At 46.6% G+C, this 13928-nt stretch overlaps 1 long non-coding RNA gene across 1 annotated transcript; it reads right to left on the minus strand.

Annotated features, from left to right (window-relative positions):
• Positions 1 to 6658: 6658 nt before the first annotated feature.
• On the minus strand, positions 6659 to 7937 carry LOC117516468. Its single transcript, XR_004562418.1, has 3 exons — positions 7652 to 7937; positions 6801 to 6945; positions 6659 to 6705 (listed from the first exon to the last, which is right to left on the minus strand). It is a non-coding gene; the product is annotated as an uncharacterized LOC117516468 (long non-coding RNA).
• Positions 7938 to 13928: the final 5991 nt, after the last annotated feature.

Here is a 13928-nt window from a genome sequence, read left to right on the forward strand (position 1 = left end):
GTCGTTATTGAGAGGGGTCACAGTAGCCGGTTTTCCTGCCACCCAGGTATCAAGAAGACCTTATTTGTGGTTCAACAGCGGTTTTGGTGGCCTCGGATGGTTGCAGACATTACCGAGTTTATTAACGCCTGCCAAGTATGTGCCATGTATAAGACCTCCACTCGTCCTCCCGCCGGGTCATTATGTCCTCTGTCTATTCCTAGGCAACCCTGGACTCATATTTCTCTTGATTTTGTCACTGGTCTTCCGCCCTCTAAGGGTCATACTGTGATTTTAACTGTTGTGGACCACCTCTCAAAAATGTGTCATTTTGCGCCTTTATTGAAACTGCCCTCTGCTAAAGAACTTGCCAAGATAATGCATACACATGTCTTTCGTCTCCATGGCTTTCCGCAGGATATTGTCTCTGACCGGGGTCCGCAGTTTATTTCCAGATTCTGGAGGGAGTTCTGCCGTCTCCTCAGGGCTACCTCCAGCCCTACGTCTGGGTACCATCCTCAGGGAAACAGTCAGTCTGAATGATTTAATCAAGAGTTGGAAAAGGGTCTCAGAATTCTATGTTCACAGCATCCATCTGCTTGGTCTTCACAACTTTCTTGGATTGAACTAGCTCACTGTTGGGAAAGTGTAATGACACGGACCCACAACAGGGGGCGTAAATGAACGGACAATAGATGAGCCAAAAATACAACACTTTACTGTTGTGAAGTGTGCACAACGAAATACAAATACAGAATTTGGACAGGGTCAAATGTACTAAGGTGACGTGTGGGCAGGCTCGAGGATAGAAGACGCCCGTCCAGAGAAGAGCCGGATCCCACACGATTTCCACTGCCACTGAACCCGGAGAATACTGGAGCCGCCAAGTTCTGAGTCCCCAGGTGGCCACCGTCTCCGGCTGTCGGATCTGGTACTGCTGGCAGGAAGCAGAAACAGTTATGTGTGGGTGTGTGTACACCCAGCAATGCAATCAGCGACAGTTCCTTACTGGTGGGTAAGACACCTCCACCTCCAAAACAGGAACACAATAACAATACCAGTAGTACCTACTGAACACGGCTGAGAGTTTTACCTCAAAGGCAAACGATATCTCGGCAGCGGGGTGGAGATGTCTTCCAGCTTATATGGAGTGGTTGATGAGTTGATGATTGGTGGCAGCTGCCAGGAGATAATGAGTGACAGCTGTCACTCTCGGCTGTCCTGTGAGGTGGCAGCGCCCTTTCGTGCCTGAAGCCCGCACTCCAGGCAGGGTGCCCTCTGAATGGTGGGCCAGCAGTACCTCCTCTTCAGCGACCCACACAACAGCTCACAACAGTTTACCATCAGCTTCCTCCGGGTTTTCTCCTTTTCATGTGGTTTACGGTCATCAGCCTTCTCTATTCTCTTCCACTATACTTCGTTCCTCTGTTCCGTCTGCCCTCAGTTTGATTGATGCACTCTATGCCTTCTCTCCAGCTCTCTATTTCTTGTTCTCGATGTGCTTGCCACCTGTGTTCTTCAACCCCTTGCTTGTATCCTCGACCACACACCTGCCTGATGTTCTTGCTTTTGTTTGCCTTGTTGGATTGCCTACCTGTGTACTAGACCCCATTTTTCGCTCAAGTAAACTGCTTTTACCTACTGAGCCAAGAGTCCGAGTCCTGCATTTGCATCCTGCCACAACCGTACACCAGTCGTGATAGTATGAAAGTAAATGCCATAACCGAATACCAGCTGACCAAGAAAATAAAGACACAAAACTAATCCAGTGACCAAAGAATACAATGAAGGACAACACAGAATAATTGATAACCAGAGAAAGCAATAAATAACTAAAGGAACATAACCATAAGAAAACACTGAAGATAAATACCCAGCAAAACCAGTGACGAAAGTATAAACCAGTAAATGTGATAAACAAAAACTAAACTGGGACTGAAGTAACTAAAGGGACCACGAGCAAAAGAATACAAATGCAATACAAGGAGCAATAAAGAAAAACAAACTACAGGCCAGACAGGAAAAAGACAAAAGTAAATACATGGCAACCATGTTGGGAAGGTGTCGTGACACGGACCCACAACAGGGGGCGCTAAGGAACGGACAACGGATAAACCGAGTAACAATTTAATGTTGTGAAAACACACAACGGAATACAGACAGAAATATGGATTGCCAATAATACACCAGGTGACGTGTGGGCAGGCTAGAAGATAGAAGACCTCTGGTGAGAGAAGAGCTGATTCCCACACAGCTTCCACCACCAACGGGCCTGAAGAACACCGGAGCCGCCAAGTCCCGAGTCCCCAGGTGGCCTCTGCCTTCGGCTGTCGACCCTGGTACTGCTGGCAGAGAATAGAGAAAGTCCAGGTGAGTGTGAGCCCGCACACTCAGTAGTCCACTCACAGTTCTTTTTAGGAGGGGGATTCCTCCACCTCCAAACACACACTCGTGCAGCTCCTGTTAACACTTATCTGAGATGAGCGTGATGCGAAGTCGTCGCGGTCACGCCTTTACGCCAAGCTCCGATAAGGACACCACAGGGCAAACGGCTGCAAAGAAGAGTTCAGTTGTAGTTTAGCAGAGAAATTACAATAGAGACAGGTTACCTCTTGGTTGCTGATTTCTCGGCGGGGAGGTGGAGTGGCAATCCGGTTTTTAAGGGTGAAGAGGTGATGAAAGACAGCTGGTGTGTAGGAGTGACAGCTGTCACGGCCGGTGGTTCCGGCGCCCTCTCATGCTTGAAGCCCGCACTTCAAGCAGGGCGCCATCTTGTGGTGGTGGGCCAGCAGTACCTCCTCTTCAGCGGCCCACACAACAAACCAGGTGATACAAAGAAAAGAAATAAAACAAAACTAATCATAAACAAAATGATAAAAACACAGAAGCAAAAGATAAACAGAAACCATAAACAAAATAATCAAAAACAGGTTTGCAGGGAGAATTTAATTCACTGTGAGGGTCCTCTCCAAATTCATTACAAAAGAGTCCTCAAAATCTGAAAAGGGAAAGTAATGGAGAGTGTGTTAGAGAGGTGAAGAAGAGAGTGCAGGCGGGGTGGAGTGGATGGAGAAAGGTGACAGGAGTGATTTGTGACTGAAGAATGTCAGCAAGAGTGAAGGAGAAAGTCTACAAGTATCAGGTCTGGGTGATGGTTCAGGCAGGACACAAATGCAGAACTCAGACAACTGGCTCTGTATGTAAAAGCAGTTTACTGAAACAGTAAATGGGGTCCGGTACACAGTAAGGCAGTCCAACAGGAATAATAAAACTAGGAACATCAGGCAAAGGCATGGTCAAGGATACAGGCAGGTGGTTGAAAACACATGAAGGAGGCAGAATAAGATAACAGGACACAGAGCTGGAGAGAAGGCGCTAGACACATCAATCTGGCAAGGGAGTAAGGCAAAATGAGGAGCTTAAATACACCCAGGTGATGAGGTGTAGATTGAGACCACGTGTGCGTGGAACGCCCCAGAATGAGGGTGTGGTCAGAGAGAGGAAAACACCCACCACCAACAGCCAGCAGAGACAGACAAGAGAGAAAGTGACACACAGACCCAAAGAGGAAAAAACCCCAGCAAGAGAATAAACAAAACAGAAAGTAACTGAAAAAACACATCAAACCCAAGAAATAAAAGCAGACAAAACTCAAATCCTGACAACAAGACAGGCATGAGACCAGCTATGTTGGACAGCTTGTCAGGGTTTGAGTTTTGTTTGGTTATCTGTTTTTATTTCTTTCTTTTGGTCTGTTTGTTATTTTTCATATTTCATTGGGTTTTATTTGTTTATTCTCTTGCTGGGTTTTTTTGGGTCTCTCTGCCTCTGCTTCTCTTGTCTGTCTCTTGGCTCTTGGTGATGGGTGTTTCCCTCTCTCTGGCCACGCCCTGGTTCTGGTGCTTTCCGTACACACCTTTTTCTGATTTGCTGATTATCACCTGGGGTTATATAAGCTCACTGGGTGTGTTTGTACCTTGCCAGTTTGTTGTGTCTTGTTTGTTGTGCCTTGTTCCTTCATTCCAGTTGCGTTCCATAGTCCTGCCTGCCTCCTTGTGTGTTCCTGACCTCGAGCCTGTTGCTTTGCCCACGCTTTTTTGCCTGATGATTTTTATACTGCTGCTTTTCTTTGACTGCCTACTTGTGTGCCGACCTCTGAAATCCACAACAGTAAAGCCTTCTAAAAACCAGAGCTGTTTCTTCAAGCTGTGTATTTGTGTCCAGCAATTGCTGACCATCCAGCCTGATAATTATATAGCTTTTCACATAGTATTATCATTATACTGTTCAGCATTTGTGATGAAAAAATACTCAAGAGCCATTCACATGCCATCAAGGAATAAATATAATGATATTGTGATTTTTAAATCCACAGGAGACGTTTTTCAATAGGCCAGTATAAGTAAGATTGACAAATACATGCATTTGTAGACTTGATTGTGCAGCAGAGAAAATTGGTTTTGTTAACAATTTCTTTTGTAGGTTCAAGGTTCTACAAAGTATGAAAACAGCAGGCGGCCATGTTGTTTCATGCATATTGATACAAATCAGCAGTTCAAATAACACAAAGATAAGAGTTTTCATTGTCTTTCTTGATCAAAAAAGCAAACTTTGGGAAAACGTGAAAAACCGGATGTCCACTTTGTTTTATGCAAATTAGGCAGTGAAGGAGTCGAGATACAGCATGCTAACATCAATATTTGAATTCTGCAGGTCAAAATACATAAGAGTAAAACTTTTATTTCTGTTTCTAATGCAAATACAAATAAACCTGTGGGAAATTTGACGAAATGGGCGGCCATTTTGCTTTATGCAAATTAGAAGGTGAATGAATGGATGAATGAATGAATGAGTTTATTCAGCACACATGGATCTCAAGCAAATCAACAAAACATACAGTGGGGTAAAAAAGTATTTAGTCAGCTTCTGATTGTGCAAGTTCTCCTACTTAGAAAGATGAGAGAGGTCTGTAATTTTCATCATAGGTACACTTCAACTATGAGAGACAAAATGAGAAAAAAAAATCCAGGAAATCACATTGTAGGATTTTTAAAGAATTTATTTGTAAATTATGGTGGAAATTAAGTATTTGGTCAATAACAAAAGTTCAACTCAGTACTTTGTAACATATCTTTGTTGGCAATGACAGATATCAAACGTTTCCTGTAAATCTTCACCAGGTTTGCACACACTGTAGCTGGTATTTTGGCCCATTCCTCCATGCAGATCTCCTCTAGAGTAGGGTTGGGTATCGGTTGGGTTTTATCCGATACCGATGCCTACTCGGTATTTTTTAAACGATTCCGGTGCTTAAACGGTTCTCGAACCGGTACTTTAAAAAAAATGAACTGCACACACTTTGTCAAAAAAAACAATACCCTTTTATTCCTAAATAAAATTGAAACATAATATTAAGTTGTTGTAAATCTTTAAACAATATAAATAAAACATATGATAATACTAAATATAAAATAAAATGTCCATAATATCAAATAGAACAATAACCCGAACAATCACTTTAATGTAAATATAACACAAATATGGAACAAAATATTATAAAACAGTTATTGCACATATAAATAACTTCAATTCTTCAATTGCAGTTCTTCTGCAGGAATATCAGCATATTGGCCTTTTCTGGCAATATACGGCATCTTTCCTGGCTAATTGCATGTCCAGCACAGGAGAAAACCCTCTCAGAGGGGTTGCGGAGGCCTGCACGCACAAATACACCTCTGACAAGGCAGACAAATTAGGGAGGGTATCCCTCTTACCCCACCACCAAGCCACAGGGTCTTCTCCAGATGTAATTGCTGGCATGCCTTTGTAGAGCTCAATCTCTTTCTTGACCTGCTCCGTGATAGAGAGGGCACTGCTTGTGCTCATAGTTGTGTGGAGAAGTTCCCGGTCTTCATCCACAAATAACTGCTCCAAGGCTGACATCCTGTGAGCTCCTCTTTGCTGTAAAAAACAAACAAGTTTAGTATAACACAAAAAACAACTATTCATCATCATTGTAGACAAGATAAATAGTATATGACTGCACTTACATGTGTGTCCTCTTGCTCCACCTCCACCTCATCATCACCATCACCACCTACTTCTGCCTCACTCTGATGATGGTCCTCTAGTGGAAGCTGCAGACACAAACCGATTACACACAAAACAGAAATACTTAGTTAAAGAAACTGTAACATAGACATAGAGCATATGAAAAAGATGAGCAATTAGCCCACTGTCTCTGACAAATATGCTGTAAAATACCTGAGTTGCCGTGACATTGTCAATCGTTGATTTCTCAAGCCTATCCCAAGCTTCTGTAACACCAACTCCCAGCTTGCCTTTAAAGCGAGGGTCCATCAATGTGGCCTCCTGAAGGACGTTCTGAATTTCTTTATCCTGTAATGAAAACATGATTTAGTGTCCAGTAGTAAAAATTGTGTAGTTTGGCTTCTCTCTTTGTGAACATAGAGATTGGCTGCAAATAGATAGTACCTGGTATCTTTTTTCGAGATCTCCCCAGACCTTCTCTTTTATAGCAGCCACAAACATACTGTCATCATCTGTGGGTAAATATCGTGCCTCCAGCTTTGTGAGGATTGGGATGATTTGGCTGCATGTGGGGACTTGTCACTTGACACGCAGAGGGTTGAGGTGTATTGGACTTTCATGCATTTCATGAATTCCTCTGCCTTCTCAAAATCACTGTCAGTGAGCCGCTCTAGTCTATGGAATATAAACAATAATAAAAAAATGAATGAAAATAATTACAAAAGTTAAACTGACATTATTACAAGGGACCCTCCTGTCTATCACCTCACCTGTCCCTCTCCATTGGCTTCCTCAGCCTTTGATCGAGGCAAGCTGCCTGGATTGCAGGGAACTGCTCCACAAACCGCTCAACCATGATGTACAGAGAATTCCAGCAAGTCCTCACATCAAGGATAACATTATGCTCTGGCAAATCTAAAACACAGACATTTGAATTACAATAAACGACTTCTTATATTTAAATGTATCATGATTATATTAATGCTATTTACTGAGGAGTCGTTGCTTCTCTCTCAAAACAGTTTTGCTTATGGTGGAGTGCTTCAACCACACCACCACTGCACGGATCTTTGCACACCACCTGGTCACAGCTTGGATGCCATACACCTTCTGTGCTGCCAGGTTGAGTGTGTGGGCAAAGCATCCAACTTTTAAAAATTTAAAATTTTTCAGGGCAACATCCAAGTTGCTTGCATTGTCTACTGTGGCAGCAAGGACTTTTCCAGTCAACTTGAACTCCTGAAGAATTTTGTGGATTTCCTCTGCCACCACTAGCCCTGTCTGAGCCTCATAAACTGCTTCAGTGCTCAGAACTTTCTGCTGGATGCTGCCCTTGTAAATGTAGTGAACAGTCACTGTCAGATAGTGGTCCTGTGCCACACTGGTCCATCCATTGCAAGTAATTGCAGTTTTGCTGACGTGTGCAAGCTGTTGGATGACATTCTGTTTCACAACAGAATACCATGCAGGTATTAAGGTGTTGGATAGGTCATCCCTGGATGGTGGTTGATATTTAGGGTTCAGGGCAATGCTCATCTCCCTTCAAAAAAAACAATATGTATGTGTGTATATATATGTGTGTGTGTGTATTAGTCTATTTTAATATCTGCCACATTTTCACCTAAAAGATAGTAATTCCACCGTGGAAAATGGATGAAGCCCCATCACCACAAATTTGGTGACTGCCCTGTGGATTTCCTCCACCTTCTCCTTGGGTAGTGCATTCTTCTTAGCCAGGGTGAAAGGAGTCACTGTGGTTACTTGAAAGCCAGAAATAAAAACATTACTATCAAAATAGTTAATAATATACACCTGTTACTCATTAAACGAAAATTGATACTGATGTAAATATACTGAAAGTTCAACATTTTGTTTACATATATTCAGACTTTTGCTTTAAGCAGACATTGAGCAGAAATATTTAATAGTGTAGCCTCGAGACAGGTATATCGACAGGTCACGTACAACTGGCCTACAGTCTTTAGCTATAGCTTACCTATTTGTTGTTCCTATGCAATTGCAAAATTTCGCATTAAATCTTGTGCAAAATGCGCATTCAATCTCGTACATTTTGCATACATACAGTACTTGTTATGAGGTTCATGTTAAGCATAACGTCAGCAGACACTAAGTGGAACTATACACAGCCAGGCGTTAGACACACGCTGTTAAAATGCAACAGTACTTGCTAATGCTAACCTAAGACACTTAATAATCAAGATTTGCGGTTGGCATTAAACTAAACTTACCTGAAGAGGAACGGCTGCTGTCATCGTCATCATCGGTGATGTGCAACGCCACACTAGCAGGGCTGGGAGTGGGACTTTCTTCAATTTGCCCTGCAGCTCCTGCTGCTGAAGTGCTGGGCCGTGAAACGTCGCTCAGTTTATCAAACACCGTGCATTGTTCAGCTTTCAAATAAACTCCGTGACTGGCCAGATGTTTCATCAAATTTGATGTGTTACCTCCCTTACATGCAATTGTTTTATGACATCTGTGGCACGTCGCAGAGTCGTTGCCCTTGGGTGTGAAATGAAGCCAAACTTTGGAGCGTTTCGCCTTCGGCATTTTTATTGATCCTCTTGCTATCAGTTCTCATCAGCTAATGCGGCGCTGACGTCACGCAGGTTGATGCCGGAACACTGTGGTCGGTCGCCCCCTTTCGGCTCATGAAAAAAAAAAGTCAGGCACCGAAATGAGGCACCGAAATTTTCATTCTTATTCGGTCTTGTTACTACCATTTACATCGGAACCGGTGCTCTATTGGCACCGTGTTTCGGTACCCAACCCTACTCTAGAGCAGTGATGTTTTGGGGCTGTTGCTGGGCAACATGGACTTTTAACTCCCTCAACAAATTTTCTATGGGGTTGAGGTCTGCAGACTGGCTTGGCCACTCCAGGACCTTGAAATGGTTTTTAACTGAGCCACTCCTTCGTTGCCTGAGCAATGTGTTTGGGATCATTGTCATGCTGGAAGACCCAGCCACGTTGCATCTTCAATACTTTCACTGATTGTTGTGTAAGTGTAGGAACACGGACCCACAACAGGGGGGCGCAAATGAACGGACAATGGAGAAAGTCAAATAACAAAGCTTTACTGTTGTGAATACGCACAACAAACACAACAGATTACAATTGTGGTTATAACCAATTCCAATGGTGTCGTGTGGGCAGGCTCGACGATAGGAGACGTCTGTCCGAGTCGAACCGGAACCACCCGATTTCCTCCGCCACCGAACCCCGGGAATACTGGAGCCGCCAAGTCCCAAACTCCCAGGTGGTCACTGCCTCCGCTCGTCGGATCCGGTACTGCTGGCGAGGAACAGAAACAGTCAGATGTGGGTGCGGCTGCACCCAGCAACACGTAGGGTGGAAACACCACCTCCAACTCTAATCAACAACACTGTAGTGCAGGAATGCGAGTACTTATCCCAAAATACAGTCTCCTGCTGTTCTTCTCTCTTTCTGTGCACAGGCAAAAGTATTCAATAGTCAGAAGACAATTCGTTGGGCTGGATACGTTACCTCCTTGGTAGAGCGATATCTCGGCAATGAGGTGGAGATGCCGTCCAGCTGATATACCCCTCTGCTGATGGATGTCAGCTGTCTCGGTTGATAGGTGACAGCTGTCACCTTGGCTGCTCCTGTGAGGCGGCAGCGCCCTCTGGTGCCTGGAGCCCGCACTCCAGGCAGGGCACCCTCTGGTGGTGGTGGGCCAGCAGTACCTCCTCTTCAGCGGCCCACACAACACTGATAGAAGGAGGTTTTGGCTTAAAATCTCATGATACATGTTCATTCTTCCCTTAACACGGATCAGTCGTCCTGTCCCCTTTGCAGAAAAACAGCCCCAAAGCATGATGTTTCCACCCCCATGCTTCACAGTAGATATGGTGTTCTTGGAATGCAAATCAGCATTCTTCTTCCTCCAAACACGACAAGTTGAGTTTTTATCAAAAAGCTCCATTTTGGTTTCATCTGACCACATGATATTCTCCCAATCCTCTTCTGGATCATCCATATGCTCTCTGGCAAACTTCAGATGGGCCTGAACATGTACTGTCTTAAGCAGGGGGACACGCCTGGCACTGCATGATTTGAGTCCCTCTCTGCGTAGTGTGTAACCTTTGTTAATTTGGTCCCAGCTCTCTGCAGGTCATTCATCAGGTCCCTCCGTGTAGTTCTGGGATTTTTGTTCACCGTTCTCATGATCATTTTCACCCAACTGGATGACATCTTGCATGGAGCCCCAGATCGAGGGAGATTATCAGTGGTCTTGTATGTCTTCCATTTTCTCACATTTGCTCCCACAGTTGATTTATTCACACCATCCTGCTTGACTATTGTAGATTCACTCTTCCCAGCCTGGTGCACATATACAATTTCCTTCCTGGTGTCCTTCGACAACTCTTTGGTCTTGGCGATGGTTGAGTTTAGAGTCTGACTGTTTGAGGCTGTGGACAGGTGTCTTTTATACAGATAACGAGTTCAAACAGGTGCCATTAATACAGGTAACAGGTGGAGGACAGAAGAGCTTCTTAAAGAAGAAGTTGCAGGTCTGTGAGAGCCAGAAATCTTGCTTGTTTGTGGGTGACCAAATACTTATTTTCCACCATAATTTACAAATAAATTCTTTAAAAATCCTACAGTGTGATTTCCTGGATTTTTTTTTTTTCTCATTTTGTCTCTCATAGTTGAAGTGTACCTATGATGAAAATTACAGACCTCTCTCATCTTTCTAAGTAGGAGAACTTGCACAATTGGGGCTGACTAAATACTTTTTTTACCCCACTGTACAAAGAAAAAGAGAAAATAGTCCAACAGTCCACCCATGGGGCCAAAAGGGTGCAGGCAGAAGCAAAGCTTGTAGACGCCTACCCCTTTAACCAAAGAATTAAAATAAAAATTGTACATATGTGTTGTGAAAGTGTAGTGACACGGACCCACAACAGGGGGCGCAAATGAACGGTCAATAGATGAGCCAAAAAGTAACAATTTAATGTTGTGAAGGTGCACAACGAATATACAGACAATCTCAGAATTTGATAACAGTCAGTCCACAAAGGTGACGTGTGGGCAGGCTCGAGGATAGAAGATGTCTGTCCTGAGAAGAGCCGGAACCACACGATTTCCGCCTCCACCGAACCTGGTGAATACTGGAGCCGCCAAGTCCCGAATTCCCAGGTGATCACCGTCCCCGACTGTCGGATCTGGTACTGTTGGCGAACAGCAAAAACAGTCAAGTGTGGGTGTGTGTACACCCCGTAACAACAACGGTGGGAATGCCACCTCCACCTCTAATACACACTCGTGCAGCGTCTGTAGAAATACAATATCTCGGCGATGAGGTGGAGATGACGTCTGGGTTTTATGGAGTGAGATGATGAAGAATGAGTGACAGCTGTCAGGAAATAATGAGTGACAGCTGTCACTCCCGGCTGTGTCCGTGGCGGCAGCACCCTCTCGTGCCTGAAGCCCGCACTTCAGGCAGGGCGCCCTCTGGTGGTGGGCCAGCAGTACCTCCTCTTCTGGCGGCCCACACAACAGGACCCCCCCCTCAACGGGCGCCTCCTGGCGCCCGATCAGGCTTATCCGGGTGTCGACGGTAGAAATCGGCCAGGAGGGCCGGATCCAGGATGAAGCTCCTCTTCACCCAGGAGCATTCTTCGGGTCCATACCCCTCCCAGTCCACCAGATACTGGAACCCCCGGCCCATTCGACGGACGTCTAGGAGCCGGCGCACTGTCCAAGCCGGCTCCCCGTAAATGATCCGGGCAGGAGGCGGCGCCGGACCGGGAGCACAGAGGGGTGAGGTGTGGTGAGGCTTGATCCTGGACACATGAGACTGGGTGGATCCGCAGTGAAGCCGGGAGTTGGAGCTTCACTGCGGCAGGACTGAGGATTTTGAGGATTCTGTATGGTCCAATATACCTGTCCTTGAGTTTCGGGGAGTCCACCTGGAGGGGGATGTCCTTCGTGGATAGCCACACCTCCTGCCCGGGCTGGTAAGCAGGGGCCGGGGATCGTCGGCGGTCCGCATGGGTCTTCGCCCTTGTCCGGGCCTTCAACAAGGCAGAACGGGCGGAGCGCCACACCCGACGGCACTTCCGCAGGTGGGCCTGGACCGAGGGCACACCGACCTCTCCCTCCACCATGGGAAACAATGGGGGCTGATACCCCAAACACACCTCAAACGGGGAGAGGCCGGTGGCAGAGGACACCTGGCTGTTATGCGCATACTCGATCCAGGCCAGATGTTCACTCCAGGCCGTCGGGTGTGCGGACGTCACACAGCGCAGGGCTTGCTCCAATTCCTGACTGGCCCGTTCTGCCTGTCCATTGGTCTGCGGGTGATACCCGGACGAGAGGCTCACAGTGGCCCCCAGTTCCCGGCAGAAGCTCTTCCAGATGTGTGAGGAGAACTGGGGACCACGATCAGAGACGATATCGGTAGGTATCCAATGCAGACGGACGACGTGGTGGACCAGGAGGTCTGCTGTCTCCTGGGCTGTTGGGAGCTTCGGGAGGGCCACGAAGTGGGCCGCCTTGGAGAATCGGTCCGATGCGGAAGTCGACTGCATATTCGGCTGCGCACCGGCGCCCCTGTCGCATTGACAGCAGCATTGTTGAAGCGGTCTCTCCTCTGTTAGGGTGATCAAACACTGTTCTGAACTCCCCCACAAACCCAGTGTATGCTGATAACAACCGTGAGTTCTGTTCCCAGAGCGCCGTAGCCCAGGCGCGTGCCTTACCCCGAAGCAAGTTAATAACATAAGCCACCTTGCTGGCGTCAGACGCGTACATCATGGGTCGTTGTGCAAAGACGAGCGAACACTGCATCAGAAAGTCAGCGCACGTCTCCACACAACCCCCGTACGTCTCTGGGGGACTTATGTATGCTTCAGGGGATGGTGGGGGGGTTCGTTGAACGACCAGTGGAATGTTAATATCCGGCACCGGGTCGGCAGGAGGAGGAGCCGCAGCAGCGCTCTGATCGCGCGCTTCCACCTGTGCGGTGAGAGCCTCCATCCTGCGATTAAGGATGACGTTTTGCTCGGACATCAAATCCAGCCGAGCGGTAAAGGCGGTGAGGATTTGCTGCAACTCACCGAGCACGCCTCCTGCAGACACCTGTGCACCCTGCTCTTCCATTGGCTGTCCAACAGATGGGTGACGCCCCTCGGGATCCATGACGCTGGCCGAGATATCCTGTTGTGAAAGTGTAGTGACACGGACCCACAACAGGGGGCGCAAATGAACGGTCAATAGATGAGCCAAAAGGTAACAATTTAATGTTGTGAAGGTGCACAACGAATATACAGACAATCTCAGAATTTGATAACAGTCAATCCACAAAGGTGACGTGTGGGCAGGCTCGAGGATAGAAGACATCTGTCCTGAGAAGAGCCGGAACCACAGGATTTCCGCCGCCACCGAACCTGGTGAATACTGGAGCCGCCAAGTCCCGAATTCCCAGGTGATCACCGTCCCCGGCTGTCGGATCTGGTACTGCTGGCGAAGAGCAAAAACAGTCAAGTGTGGGTGTGTGTACACCCCGTAACAACAATGGTGGTAATGCCACCTCCACCTCTAATACACACTCGTGCAGCGTCTGTGTAACCACTTATCTGACGGGACGTAGGACGAAACAGTCGCGAACCCCGCCGGTCCTCTGGTAAGACAGCTGCAACACAATTAATCAATACAGGCAGAGAAAGTTACCTCCATAGAAGTACGATATCTCGGCGATGAGGTGGAGATGACGTCTGGGTTTTATGGAGTGAGATGATGAAGAATGAGTGACAGCTGTCAGGAAATAATGACTGACAGCTGTCACACCCGGCTGTGTCCGTGGCGGCACCGCCCTCTCGTGCCTGAAGCCCGCACTTCAGGCAGGGCGC

Source organism: Thalassophryne amazonica, chromosome 9 (assembly GCF_902500255.1).
Source record: "Thalassophryne amazonica chromosome 9, fThaAma1.1, whole genome shotgun sequence".
NCBI lineage: Eukaryota > Metazoa > Chordata > Actinopteri > Batrachoidiformes > Batrachoididae > Thalassophryne > Thalassophryne amazonica.